Source organism: Triticum aestivum, chromosome 1A, assembly GCF_018294505.1.
Source record: "Triticum aestivum cultivar Chinese Spring chromosome 1A, IWGSC CS RefSeq v2.1, whole genome shotgun sequence".
In the NCBI taxonomy this organism is placed as follows: domain Eukaryota; kingdom Viridiplantae; phylum Streptophyta; class Magnoliopsida; order Poales; family Poaceae; genus Triticum; species Triticum aestivum.
This window is the reverse complement of record NC_057794.1, coordinates 357132967-357145353: the sequence shown is the minus strand read 5'-3', so window position 1 is coordinate 357145353 and position 12387 is coordinate 357132967. Positions and strand designations below refer to the sequence as shown.

General features: G+C 48.8%; 1 pseudogene across 1 annotated transcript; it reads right to left on the bottom strand.

Moving 5' to 3' along the window:
* Positions 1-433: 433 nt before the first annotated feature.
* Positions 434-7868, bottom strand: LOC123050882 (uncharacterized; annotated as a pseudogene). The gene is made up of 8 exons (XR_006423863.1): positions 7564-7868; positions 6929-6989; positions 6600-6817; positions 5935-6491; positions 4111-4894; positions 2391-2550; positions 2101-2318; positions 434-1992 (listed from the first exon to the last, which is right to left on the bottom strand). The product of XR_006423863.1 is annotated as an uncharacterized protein (transcript).
* Between the last annotated feature and the right edge of the window lie 4519 nt (positions 7869-12387).

The window sequence follows — 12387 nt, the reverse complement described above, 5'->3', positions numbered from 1 at the left end:
GTCGGCAGTCTTGCAAGTTTTGGCAACAACAGTCTTGTTGCAGGAATACATAGAAGAAGTTAGAGATGTTGGGTCTATTGCAATGGAAGTTTTGCAACAAGAGTCTTGTTACAAACAAATAGAGAAGAAGTTTTGTATCAAGGGTCTTGTTGCAGAAAAATAGAGAAGAAAAAGTTTTGCAATAGGGGTCTTGTTGCAGTAAATTAAATAAGAGAATATTTTGCATCAGATGTTTTGTTGTAGAAAATTAGAGAAGAAGAGATTTTTGTAACATGACTCTTGTTGTAGAAAGTTAGAGAAGAAAAGGTTTCGCAGCAAGAGTATTGTTGCAGAAAATTATGCTTTTCAGAAAACAAATTGTACGCAAGAAAACCTTATGCGATTACAGTATAACCAAGAAACTATGATTGCATTCATCCTAAGGACAAAGAACTGAAAATCATTCACCCATTGTTTTGCTAAAAGATAAAATTGCCCTTACATATCTCCCAGCTTAGTTAACGTTAACGACACTCTCTGAACATGTACAAAACAAGAGTTATATCCGGCAAGACTTCTACGGCGTGATGTGTCCAAGTTACATCATCATTCAGACATTTCATCATACAGTAGTACGGAGCAGTGCATTAGCTAACTCGGTGCCGGCGGCTATGGCGAGTGGCGGAGGACTTGCTTGGGCGTGTACCGGGCGGCAAGCAGCAGGTAGAGCAGCAGGTTGCCGGCGCTGATGACGGCCCACAGCCAGAAGTAGTAGTCCAGGTGCCCCTCGTTGAGGTCGCGCGCCAGCCACCCGGGCCTCAGCGCCGCCACCGCGGTCACCACCACCGAGTTGACGTAGAACCCCAGCGACAGCGCGAGGAAGGAGAAGGCGGAGCAGATGCTGCGCATCGACGCCGGCGCCTCCCCGTAGAAGAACTCCAGCTGCGCGATCCCGCAGAACACGTCCGACCCGGCCACCAGCACGAACTGCGGCACCTGCCACGCGATGCCCATCTTCCTGCCCGCGCCGGCCACGTGCAGCCGCCGGCTCTCCACCAGCGCCGCCGTCGCCATCGCCAGAACCACCAGGACCCTCCCCACGCCCATCCGCTGGAGCTGGGACAGCCCGGCGCTCCCGGCTCGGCCCCATCTCCTGGCGAGCGGCATGATGACGGCGTCGTGCAGAAGCACCCACAGCAGCATGAACACCACCTCGATCGACACCATCGACGCCACCGGCACCTTCACCTTCCCGAGCAGCTTGTTGTCCATGGTCATCCCCTGCTGGATGAAGGTGGTGGTCATCTGCCCCAGGGACGCCGCGTAGAGCACGCACGTCACCCAGATGGGCACCATGCGCGCCAGGATCTTGACGGCCTCCACCTCGCTCACCGTGCACAGATTCCACGGGCCTTCGCGGCCGTCGCCGCCCTTCGCCGCGGCCTTGTCCAGGCACCTGAGCCCCTTGGTGTGCGCCAGCTTCTGCAGGTCGTCGTCTTCCGCCACCTCGTGCAGGCCAAGGTCACCTTGACCCGCGGCTGCAGGCAGCCTGGTCTTCCTCTTCTTGACGGACGCCACCACCACCCTGAGGATGTCCCTGAGCGGGCTGCCGGCGGGGAGCTGCACCCTGTACCAGGGCGTGCCGGCCAGGAAGCCCGCGGCCGCCAGGAGCAGGCAGAGCGCGGAGACGCCGAAGCCGAGCGCCCAGGACACGTTCTGCTGCAGCCAGGACACGAGCGTCCCGGCGACGAAGATGCCGAGGTTGATGGCGCCGAAGAACCAGGTGAAGAAGGACTGCTTCCTCCGGCTCTCCTCCGGGCTGCTGTCGTCGTACTGCTCCGCCCCGAACGGGAGCAGCGCCGACTTGACGCCCCCCGTGCCGATGGAGGTCAAGTACAGCGCCGCGAAGAAGACGGAGAACTGGGTCCGTGAGGCCGGCGGGCACGAGAGCCCCTGGCACGACGACGGCCGGAAGGGCGAGATCGCCGCGGACAGGGTGAGCAGCACGAGGCCCTGCATCCATCGATCGACATTTCATTTCCCTATCAATCTCAACTACAGTACGACTTTTGCCTGACTGAATCACAAGTGAAGTGATGAAGATAAGAGGAGGATACTGACGGCGAGGTAGAAGAGGAGCGAGACGACGATGGTGTTGTACTTGCCCCAGCAGCTGTCGGCGAGGAAGGCGCCGAGGACGGGGACGATGAAGGTGGTGCCGTTCCAGGTGTCGACGTGGGCGGCGTTGAAGGCGGTGGTGCCATGGAGCACGGTGCCCAGGTAGATGACCAGGTTCAGCGCAACGCCGGAGAAGGCGATGCTCTCCAGCAACTCGAAGCCTGCACACCACAGCCAGTCATTCATTCAGCCACATGAATCAATGGAAATCGTCGTCGTCGTTGGTTACTTACCCATAACAATGGCAGGCCCTGTCTAGGTGAAGGGGCGCGGTTTCCCCGCCACCGCCGTCATCTTGGCAGCAGCGGCCGGCGACGAGGAGGAGGAGGACGACGACCCATGGCCGGACTCGAGCGCGGCCATCTCCTTGCCATTACCAGCAGAGGACGCCATCTGCAGGCCGCATCCAGATTCAGCGAGTAAAGATCGACCAGGAGCAAAGACGGAAGGTTCTAATGACTATGACAGACAGACAAGGCAGCGGGATGAAATGAAATGAATGAAACAGTAACTAAAATAGTAAACCGCGAGACCGGAGTGGGCGCAAATCCCCCGGAATTGATGAGCTCGGCGGATTTGGTCGCGCGCGGTGAAAGTCAAGCTACAGGACGAGGGCAGCGCGTCATCCCGCTCGGCCCCGGTCAGCAACCGGACAGGTACGGGCGGGGAGGATAAACGAGCTGGATGGAGTGGCCTCCCCCTCCCTCCCTCCCTCCTTGAACCAAACCCGCGGGCAGCGACGCCACCGCAGTGCACTGAAAAACCCAAAGAAAAGATGTGCGGCGTACCTCATCCGTCAGAGGCGGCCGTGGGCGTGCGGGCGGTGCGGGACCGTGAGCCTTGGCGCCATCCATGGTTGTTGGGGCAGAAGGCGGAGGGATAGGCGGCGGGTCACGTCACCTTCCCTTGCAACCCAAGACACCAAGGCAGCCCGGATTCGCCACGGAAGCCCCGTTTCAGGCAGCTACGGCCTACCCAACCGTCCTTCGATGCCGCTCTCGCGTTTGCTGATGTGCATGGGACGTGGGCGGCGACAGTGATGTAGCACAAGATCGCTCTAGCTGCTGCTTCTCATTTTCCTTTGGCCTCAGAGTTAAGCTCGGAGTAGACCAGGCACGCGCATTTGATACTGCGTCCAGTTGTCACTAACATACTACTGCACTACTGACATTGCTGCAAGATAACAGCGAGGAGAGCACTGGAAGGCATCCAGATTCAGACGAGCAGTCGAGCACCGCTTGCTGTTATAGTTTATGACTTGGGCTACTTCTGGTCAGCTCTTCATCGGCCACTAGGCAGGCAGTTGCGACTTGCGACCACTTAATTAGGCCGCGGGATTAGCTCGATGCATGAGCTAAAACTATAGCAGCCAATGACTCAACCTTGCGTCTGTCCGCGTTCACGGTGCTGGCAGCCTGGCACTAGTCTAGTATTGCCGATCCAGCTCAACTTGCAACTTGCCTGGCTACTTGGGTTTCCTGGAACTGCTGGCGACGGGCAACCTCGCCATGTGACTCTCATCAATCCCAACCAATTCCCCAACTACTGGGCTAGGCACATTGATTCAAGTGTGATCCGCAAATGTGTTGCTGGTCAACAAGAACCGCTCAAGAGATGTATTGCTGGAAGTTCAGATGTTAGGTAGGCCATAGAAGTGAGGCCTCTTGGTGAATAAACGCGGATAGCACCCCAGCAGAGTCATACTAGTGAGAATTCAAAGTTCAGACGTATTGATGTATGCACAGCTGCAAACAGAGGGAGCTAGCTTTGTTTCATTTCTGTTCCAAAGGCACCTTTTATATTTATTCAAATGAACACAGCTACAGGAATTTTGGGCGATATTTAATTACATCGAACTGGTTTTGTAGACGGTACATACACAACAAAGAGGATGAAAAACGTACGCCTGTGACCGACAGCAAACCGTGTTCACCGGAGCTCGACTTTCTTCACCGTGTAATTCTTGGCGAATGCCGTGTACACAACAAAGTTCACCGCGCCGATCCCCGCCCACAGCCAGAAGTAGTAGTCGAGATGCCCGTCGTTCAGGTCGGCGGGAAGCCAGCCCCGCCCGCCCCCGCCCTTCGTCAGAGCAGCGATGGCCGAGATGATCATCGAGTTCAGGTAATATCCAAGCGACATCGCAAGGAACGAGAACGCCGAGCACAGGCTCCGCATCGACATGGGGGCCTCCGAGTAGAAGAACTCGAGCTGAGCTATGCCGCAGAACACGTCGGAGCAGGCGATGAGCATGAACTGGGGGAGCTGCCATGCTATGCTCAGGTTGTGGCCGGCCCTGATGCTGCGCAGCCTCCACATCTCAACCAGCGCGGCCGCGGCCAGCGCCGGGACCGCCAGGAACCGGCCAACGCCCATGCGCTGCAGCTGCGTGAGCCCGGCGACGTTTCCGGTGTATCGTCTGGCCATTGGGATCACAATGCTGTCCTGGATCACGACAAAGATCATCATGAAGACCACCGAGGCAGAGTTCATGGAAGCAGGAGGGACGGAGAAGGATCCAATCTTTGTGTTCATTTTGTTCCCCTGTTGGATGAAGGTGGTGGCCGTTTGGCACATGGAAGCTGCGTAGAACACGCTGGTGAACCATATTGGAAGCATCCGAACAAGGATCTTCACTTCCTCCACCTGAGTTACTGTGCATAGCATCCATGGACGCCCAGAAAGGCTCTCCTTTATCTCTTGGTCCCCTAAGACTACGGCAGCCTTATCTAAGCACCTGAAAGAATTCCAATGTCAATGTGCAGAATACATATTCGACTAAAAGGTAACAAAGCACCTGAAAGAATTCAACTGTCAAAGTGCAGAATACCTATTCGACTGAAAGGTAACAAAAATGACTCAAATTGCACACAAACTTTACCACGAGTCCATGATTATAACTAACACGTTACACGTAACAGAAACTGGATTTGCTGTATTATACTGTAGTACAAATGCAAAAATTCTACGTATTGTCTTTTTTAAAGGAGGGTAACTACAATTGCAATGAACACAGCCACAGAAAATTCTAAAAAATTCTAATGTTTGATCATTATATAACATAACATGACTCACATGTACAATGTTGCGAGAGACAACTTAATTCTATCTGGTAGATTAGGGCCCTGTTTGGGATCTCTCCACTCCGCTCAACTCCACGGAGCTGCGGAGCTCGATTTGAGCTGCTCCGTAAAAAGCTGCAGCAGCCCGCTCCGCTCCGGGAGCTGAGTCACGGGAGCGGAGAGAAACCGAACAGGCCCTAGATGGGGCTAATTAGGACTGATATGTTTCATGACATTTTTTTTACTAATTACAATCGGAGGTTGTGGTTGAAGAATAGTACTCCTTTTAGCTTGCAAAAACATCTTATATTCTGGGAGGGAGGACCTCGAGTACAATATGAGGACAGACTGAGCTTAATTTCTCTTTGAGATTCACATGAACAAATCAAGGCCACATGTCAATGTAACCTTTTGATACAAAAATCACATTTTTTTAGAAGAACAAAAAAAAAATTCACATTTTCCCAGCAGCTCTAACAACACCATTCTTTACAAGAAAAAGGATATAAAAAACGCTACTGATTTCATAAATATGTTTTGACTCTATTTTCGTAAAATAATGTTAAGGGGGATATTACACCTTCCATATGTCTATTTGTAGCTAGTGGGGAATTCTTGAAATCATGTGAAATAAGTTTCTTTTTACAACAAACAAATTTGAACTAACTTGTCTGGCTATGCTACCAGCCTGGATTTCATCATGTGATAAACGTACCTGAATCCTTCGGTATGTGCCAATTTGTTTGGTGCCTCATTGGTTAAGTCGGTTTCATTCCCATCAAACAATATTGAGCTATCAGCAGGAACCTCCACTTTCCTCTTTTTAAATGATGCGACAAACACCGCTACAAGACTTTTCAGTGGGCTTCCAGTAGGAAGTTGAACCCTGTAGATTGGTGTTCCTGCCAAGAAGGCAACTGTGGCGATAATGAGGCATATCGATGAGATGCCGAATCCAAGAGACCAAGCAACATTTTGCTGTATCCATACAACAACTGTCCCCGAGATGAAGACGCCAAGGTTAATGGCAATGAAGAACCAGCTAAAGAAAGCCTGCTTCTTTTTACTCTGCTCAAGGTTTGAATCATCATACTGATCAGCTCCAAGTGGGAGCAAAGCTGATTTAACCCCTCCAGTCCCAACCGAGACAAGGTATAGTGCAGTAAAGAAGACAAAATTCTGAAACCCTGTGGCAGGAGGGCATGAAGTTCCTTCACATGCGGCGGGTTGTAAAGATGGAATGATCGCCGAAGCAGTTATGATGAGCAGCCCCTATTTGTTGACAGAAAAATTGAGGAGTTAAGAAATCACACATGATGACTGCAATAAAATGAGCATAACAGAGAGCAAGTTCTGAATTTGTAGAATGCATGTACTTACAGTAAGATAGAATATTATGGAGATTGCGACGGTCTTGTACTTCCCCCAGTATGTATCAGCAAGAAATGCTCCGAGAACGGGCGTGAGGAACGTGGTGCCGTTCCATGTATCGACATTCGCGGCATTTGAAGCCGTAGTTCCATGAAGGACCTTCCCAAGATATACTACCAAGTTGAGGGCAATACCAGCGTAGGCAATGCTCTCCAAGAACTCAAACGCTGCGGTGAAAAGGAGTGTTAATTTGTTTGCAAGAGAAGAAAATGTTCATAGTATAGTAGGTTTGTTTGCATCCATGAGACTGGTAGGAAGTAACATGAGGAGGAGCTGACCCAAGATAATAGCAGGAGCCTTCCAGTTGAAGGGTTTGCCGTTGTGATTTGCCGACGGGACCTGTATGCATGGAGAAACAGATGAAGCAAGTTAAAGGTGACCAGATTGTGCGACTTGAAATGAGGAAGAAAATGGTTGACCAATTTAGGGAGCAGGGATGAGAGCCGAGAGATTTAGTTTGAGGTGGATAGCAAGTGCCCAAGCGTCAGTGCAGAGGAGTGGCAAGCAGGAGTGCGAATCTAAGGTGGAATTTGGATGTGATGTAAGTGAGCCGAGATCGGAATGTGCGCGCTGCTTGCTGCTACAAGCAAGCGAGCGACGGGGAGATCTAACAGGATGAGCGCCGTGTACTTACAGTCTACTACAATGAGAGTAGTACTAAAATTGAGCAACACCAACCCTATCTGACAAACCCGGAGCCGAATCTGAAGCCCGTGGCGTGGCCATGAATCCGAGGAGCCTGATCTCAACCTCTCCCTACTTGCGACGCGAGAGATGCTGGTGGTGGTGCAAGAAGTAGAAGAAGATTTGTGATGTAGTAGAGGCGCCGAGCCAGAGCCAGAGAAATAAATGGGTGGCGGGTAGGCAGGCGTTTTTGGGGAATGGGCTTTTCCGGTGGGCAAGGCGGGGTTACCTGGTTGGGGCTGTGCTGGTGGGAGAGGAGGGGCGCCTCTCCGGCCTCCGCGTCCATGGCGTGCCGCTGCCGCTGCCGCTGCCGGCCGTGGGTGCCGACGGAGGCTGGCCGGAGCGGGGCTCCCTCCGACTCTCTCACCTCACCTTCCCCCGGGTCCGCTTCCTCCCGTTCCAGCCTCCCAGCTACTCATACTTGGTGGTCGTCCTTGGCACGGCACGTAGCCGCCAGTACCAACGACTTTTATTTGCTCTCATCGAACCGTGGCTTCATTATTTGCGCGCGTTGCGTATTCTAATTATCTCCGTCGTTTTCTATTCGGATCCACCCAACTTCATTCATTTCCTTATGTCCTGGTCTCCTGGAGCTCGACTATACTACTGCTGTAGACAGTGAGAGCGGAACGGATCTTCCCTGACTGATTCCCTCCCGTAGCAGTAGCAGTAGCACCGGCGACTTTCCTCCGCTCGTGTTGAGCCTGTCCTTTATTTTGTTTTCCCTGAGGAAAAACGTAGCAGTAGCAGTGGCACCGGCGACTTTCCTCCGCTCGTGTTGAGCATGTCCTTTATTTTGTTTTCCTTTAGTTCATAGGGTAAGAAAATCATAGAAATAGGAAAATCATGACATGTATCTCAAATTCTATGAAGCCTTTTTTGGTTCATAGGGTAGGAAAAATGTATGAATAGAAAAGTCATAGGAAATGAAATGACATGTATCTCAAATCCTATGAGTAGGAATAGGAAAGGAGATGTCCTTTGATTCACATCGTAGGATTTTTTCCATGAAGTCTAGGCAAATGTTTAGGCCTCCTTTGGTTCATAAGATAGGAATGTTATAAGAATAGGAAGATCAAAGGAAGTGAGATGACATGCATCTCAATTCCTATAGAGAAAGACATGTCATTTGATGCATAGGATAGGAATGTTTCCATTGAGTCTTAGGCCTCCTCTGGTCTGGAGGAATTTCATAGGAATTCTAGAGGATAGGATTCTTATAGGATTTTTTCCTTTAGAGCCCTTTGGTTCATATGAATGGATTCCTATTCCTACATAGGATTGGTTCCTATCCTCCACATTTTATAAAAAAATAGAAATGAGCCTAGACTCAATGGAAAAATTCCTTTGGTGTCAACCAAATGACATCTTGTTTCCTATTCCTACTCATAGGATTTGAAATACATGTCATCTCATTTCCTACAAGATTCCTATTCCTACGATAATCCTATCCTATGAACCAAAAGAGGCCTTAGCTAATGTTTTTTCCTCCAAAATGTGAAGAATTGATTCCTATCCTACATATAATGAATAGGAATCCATTCCTACAAACCAAAGGGCTTCAAAGGAAACTTTCCTATGCAAATCCTATCCTATAGAAATCCTATGAGATTCCTACAAACCAAAGGAGGCCTTATTTTCCTATGAAATGTGGAGGATAGGAAGAATTCCTTCATAAGAATAGGATTATATTCCTACAAGCCAAAGGGATCTAAAGGAATTTTTCCTATAGAAATCATATCCCATGAAATTCCTACAAGATTCCTCTAAACCAAAGGAGGCCTGAGTAGAAATAGGAAAAGAGATGTCCTTTGATTCACATCATAGTATTTTTTCTATTGAGGCCTTCTTTGGTTCATAGGATAGGAATTTTATAGGAATAGGAAAATTATAGGAAGTGAGATGGCATGCATGTCAATTCCTATAGAGAAAGAGATGTCATTTGTGAAGGAAATATGCCTTAGAGACAATAATAAAGTTGTTATTTATGTTTCCTTATATCATGATAAATGTTTATTATTCATGCTAGAATTGTATTAACCAGAAACTTAGTATATGTGTGAATACATAGACAAACAAAATGTCACTAGTATGCCTCTATTTGACTAGCTCGTTGAATCAATGATGGCTATGTTTCCTAACCATAGAGATGAGTTGTCATTTGATTAACGGGATCACATCATTAGAGAATGATGTGATTGACTTGACCCATCCGTTAGCTTAGCACGATGATCGTTTAGTTTGTTGCTATTGCTTTCTCCATAACTTATACATGTTCCTATGACTATGAGATCATACAACTCCCGAATACCGGAGGAACACTTTGTGTGCTACCAAACGTCACAACGTAAATGGGTGATTATAAAGGTGCTCTACAGGTGTCTCTGATGGTGTTTGTTGAGTTGGCATAGATCGAGATTAGGATTTGTCACCCCGATTGTCAGAGAGGTATCTCTAGGCCCTCTCGGTAATTCACATCAATATAAGCCTTGCAAGCAATCTGACTAATGAGTTAGTTGCGGGATGATGCCTTACGGAACGAGTAAAGAGACTTGCCGGTAACGAGATTGAACTAGGTATTGAGATACCGATGATCGAATCTCAGGCAAGTAACATACCGATGACAAAGGGAACAACGTATATCATTACGCGGTTTGACCGATAAAGATATTCGTAGAATATGTGGGAGCCAATATGAACATCCATGTTACGCTATTGGTTATTGACCGGAGACGTGTCTCGGTCATGTCTACATAGTCCTCGAACCCGTAGGGTACGCATGCTTAACGCTCGGTGACGATCGGTATTATGAGTTTATGTGTTTTGATGTACCGAAGATAGTTCGGAGTCTCGGATGTGATCACGGACATGACGAGGAGTCTCGAAATGGTCAAGACATAAAGATTGATATATTGGATGACTATATTCGGACACCGAATGAGTTCCGGGGATCACCGGATAATTATCAATGTCGGGGGGTTATCGGAACCCCCGGGGGAACTAATGGGCCAACATGGGCCTTGTGAGAGAGAGAGGACGGGCCATAGGGCTGCCCCCCCTTGGGAGTCTGAATTGGACAAGGAGGGGGGCGGCGCCCCCTCTTTCCCTCCCTCTCTCCCTCTCCTTCTTTCCCCCTCCCTCCTCCTAGTTGGACTAGGAAAGGGGGAGTCCTGCTCCTACTAGGAGGAGGACTCCTCCCCCTCCTTGGCGTGCCCCAAGGCCGGCCGGCCTCCCCCTTGCTCCTTTATATACAGGGGCAGGGGCACCCTAGAACACACAAGTTGATTCTTTCTAGCCGTGTGCGGTGCCCCCCTCCACCATAATCCACCTCGGTCATATCGTAGCGGTGCTTAGGCGAAGCCCTGTTCCGGTAGCATCATCATCACCGTTATCATGTCGTCGTGCTGACGAAGCTCTCCCTCGACACTCTGCTGGATCGTGAGTTCATGGGACGTCACCGAGCCGAACGTGTGCAGATCGCGGAGGTGCCGTACTTTCGATACTAGGATCGGTCGATCGTGAAGACGTACGACTACATCAACCGCGTTGTCATGACGCTTCCGCTTACGGTCTACGAGGGTACGTAGACAACACTCTCCCCTCTTGTTGATATGCATCACTATGATCTTGCGTGTGCGTAGGATTTTTTTTTGAAATTACTGCGTTCCCCAAAAGTGGCATCTGGGCCAGGTTTATGCGTAGATGTTATATGCACGAGTAGAACACAAAGGAGTTGTGGGCGTGGGTATATACATATTTCTTGCCGTCACTAGTTGATTCTTGATTCGGCGGTATTGTTGGATGAAGCGGCCCAGACCGACATTACGCGTACGCTTACGCGAGACTGATTCTACCGACGTGTTTCGCACACAGGTGGCTGGTGCGTGTTAGTTTCTCCAACTTTAGTTGAATCGGGTTCAATGAATAGGGTTCTTTCTGAAGATCAAAAAGCAATCACTATACCGCATTATGGTTTTTGATGCGTAGGTAAGAACGGTTCTTGCTCAGCTCGTAGCAGCCACGTAAAACTTGCAACAACAAAGTAGAGGACGTCTAACTTGTTTTTGCAGGGCATGTTGTGATGTGATATGGTCAAGACATGATGCTAAATTTTATTGTATGAGATGATCATGTTTTGTAGCACAGTTATCGGCAACTGGTAGGAGCCATATGGTTGTCGCTTTATTGTATGAAATGCAATCACCATGTAATTGTTTTACTTTATCACTAAGCGATAGTGATAGTCGTAAAAGCAATAGTTGGCGAGACGACAACGATGCTTCGATGGAGATCAAGATGTCAAGCCGGTGACGATAGTGATCATGATGGTGCTTTGGAGATGGAGATCAAAGGCACAAGATGATGATGGCCATATTATATCACTTAAAATGATTGCATGTGATGTTTATCCTTTATGCATCTTATTTTGCTTAATTCGGCAGTAGCATTATAAGATGATCTCTCACTAAATTTCAAGGTATAAGTGTTCTCCCTGAGTATGCACCTTTGCTATAGTTCGTCGTGCCGAGACACCATGTGATGATCGGGTGTGATAAGCTCTACGTTCACATACAACGGGTGCAAGCCAGTTTTGCACACGCAGAATACTCGGTTTAAACTTGACGAGCCTAGCATATGCAGATATGGCCTCGGAACACTAAGACCGAAAGGTCGAGTGTGAATCATATAGTAGATATGATCAACATAGTGATGTTCACCATTGAAAACTACTCCATCTCACGTGATGATTGGACATGGTTTAGTTGATTTGGATCACGTGATCACTTAGATGATTAGAGAGATGTCTATCTAAGTGGGAGTTCTTAAGTAATTTGATTAATTGAACTTTAATTTATCATGAACTTAGTACCTGATAGTATTTTGCATGTCTATGTTGTTGTAGATAGATGGCCCGTGTTGTTGTTCCGTTGAATTTTAATGCGTTCCTAGAGAAAGCTAAGTTGAAAGATGATGGTAGCAACTACATGGACTGGGTCCGTAACTTGAGGATTATCCTCATTGCTGCACAGAAGAATTACGTCATGGAAGCACC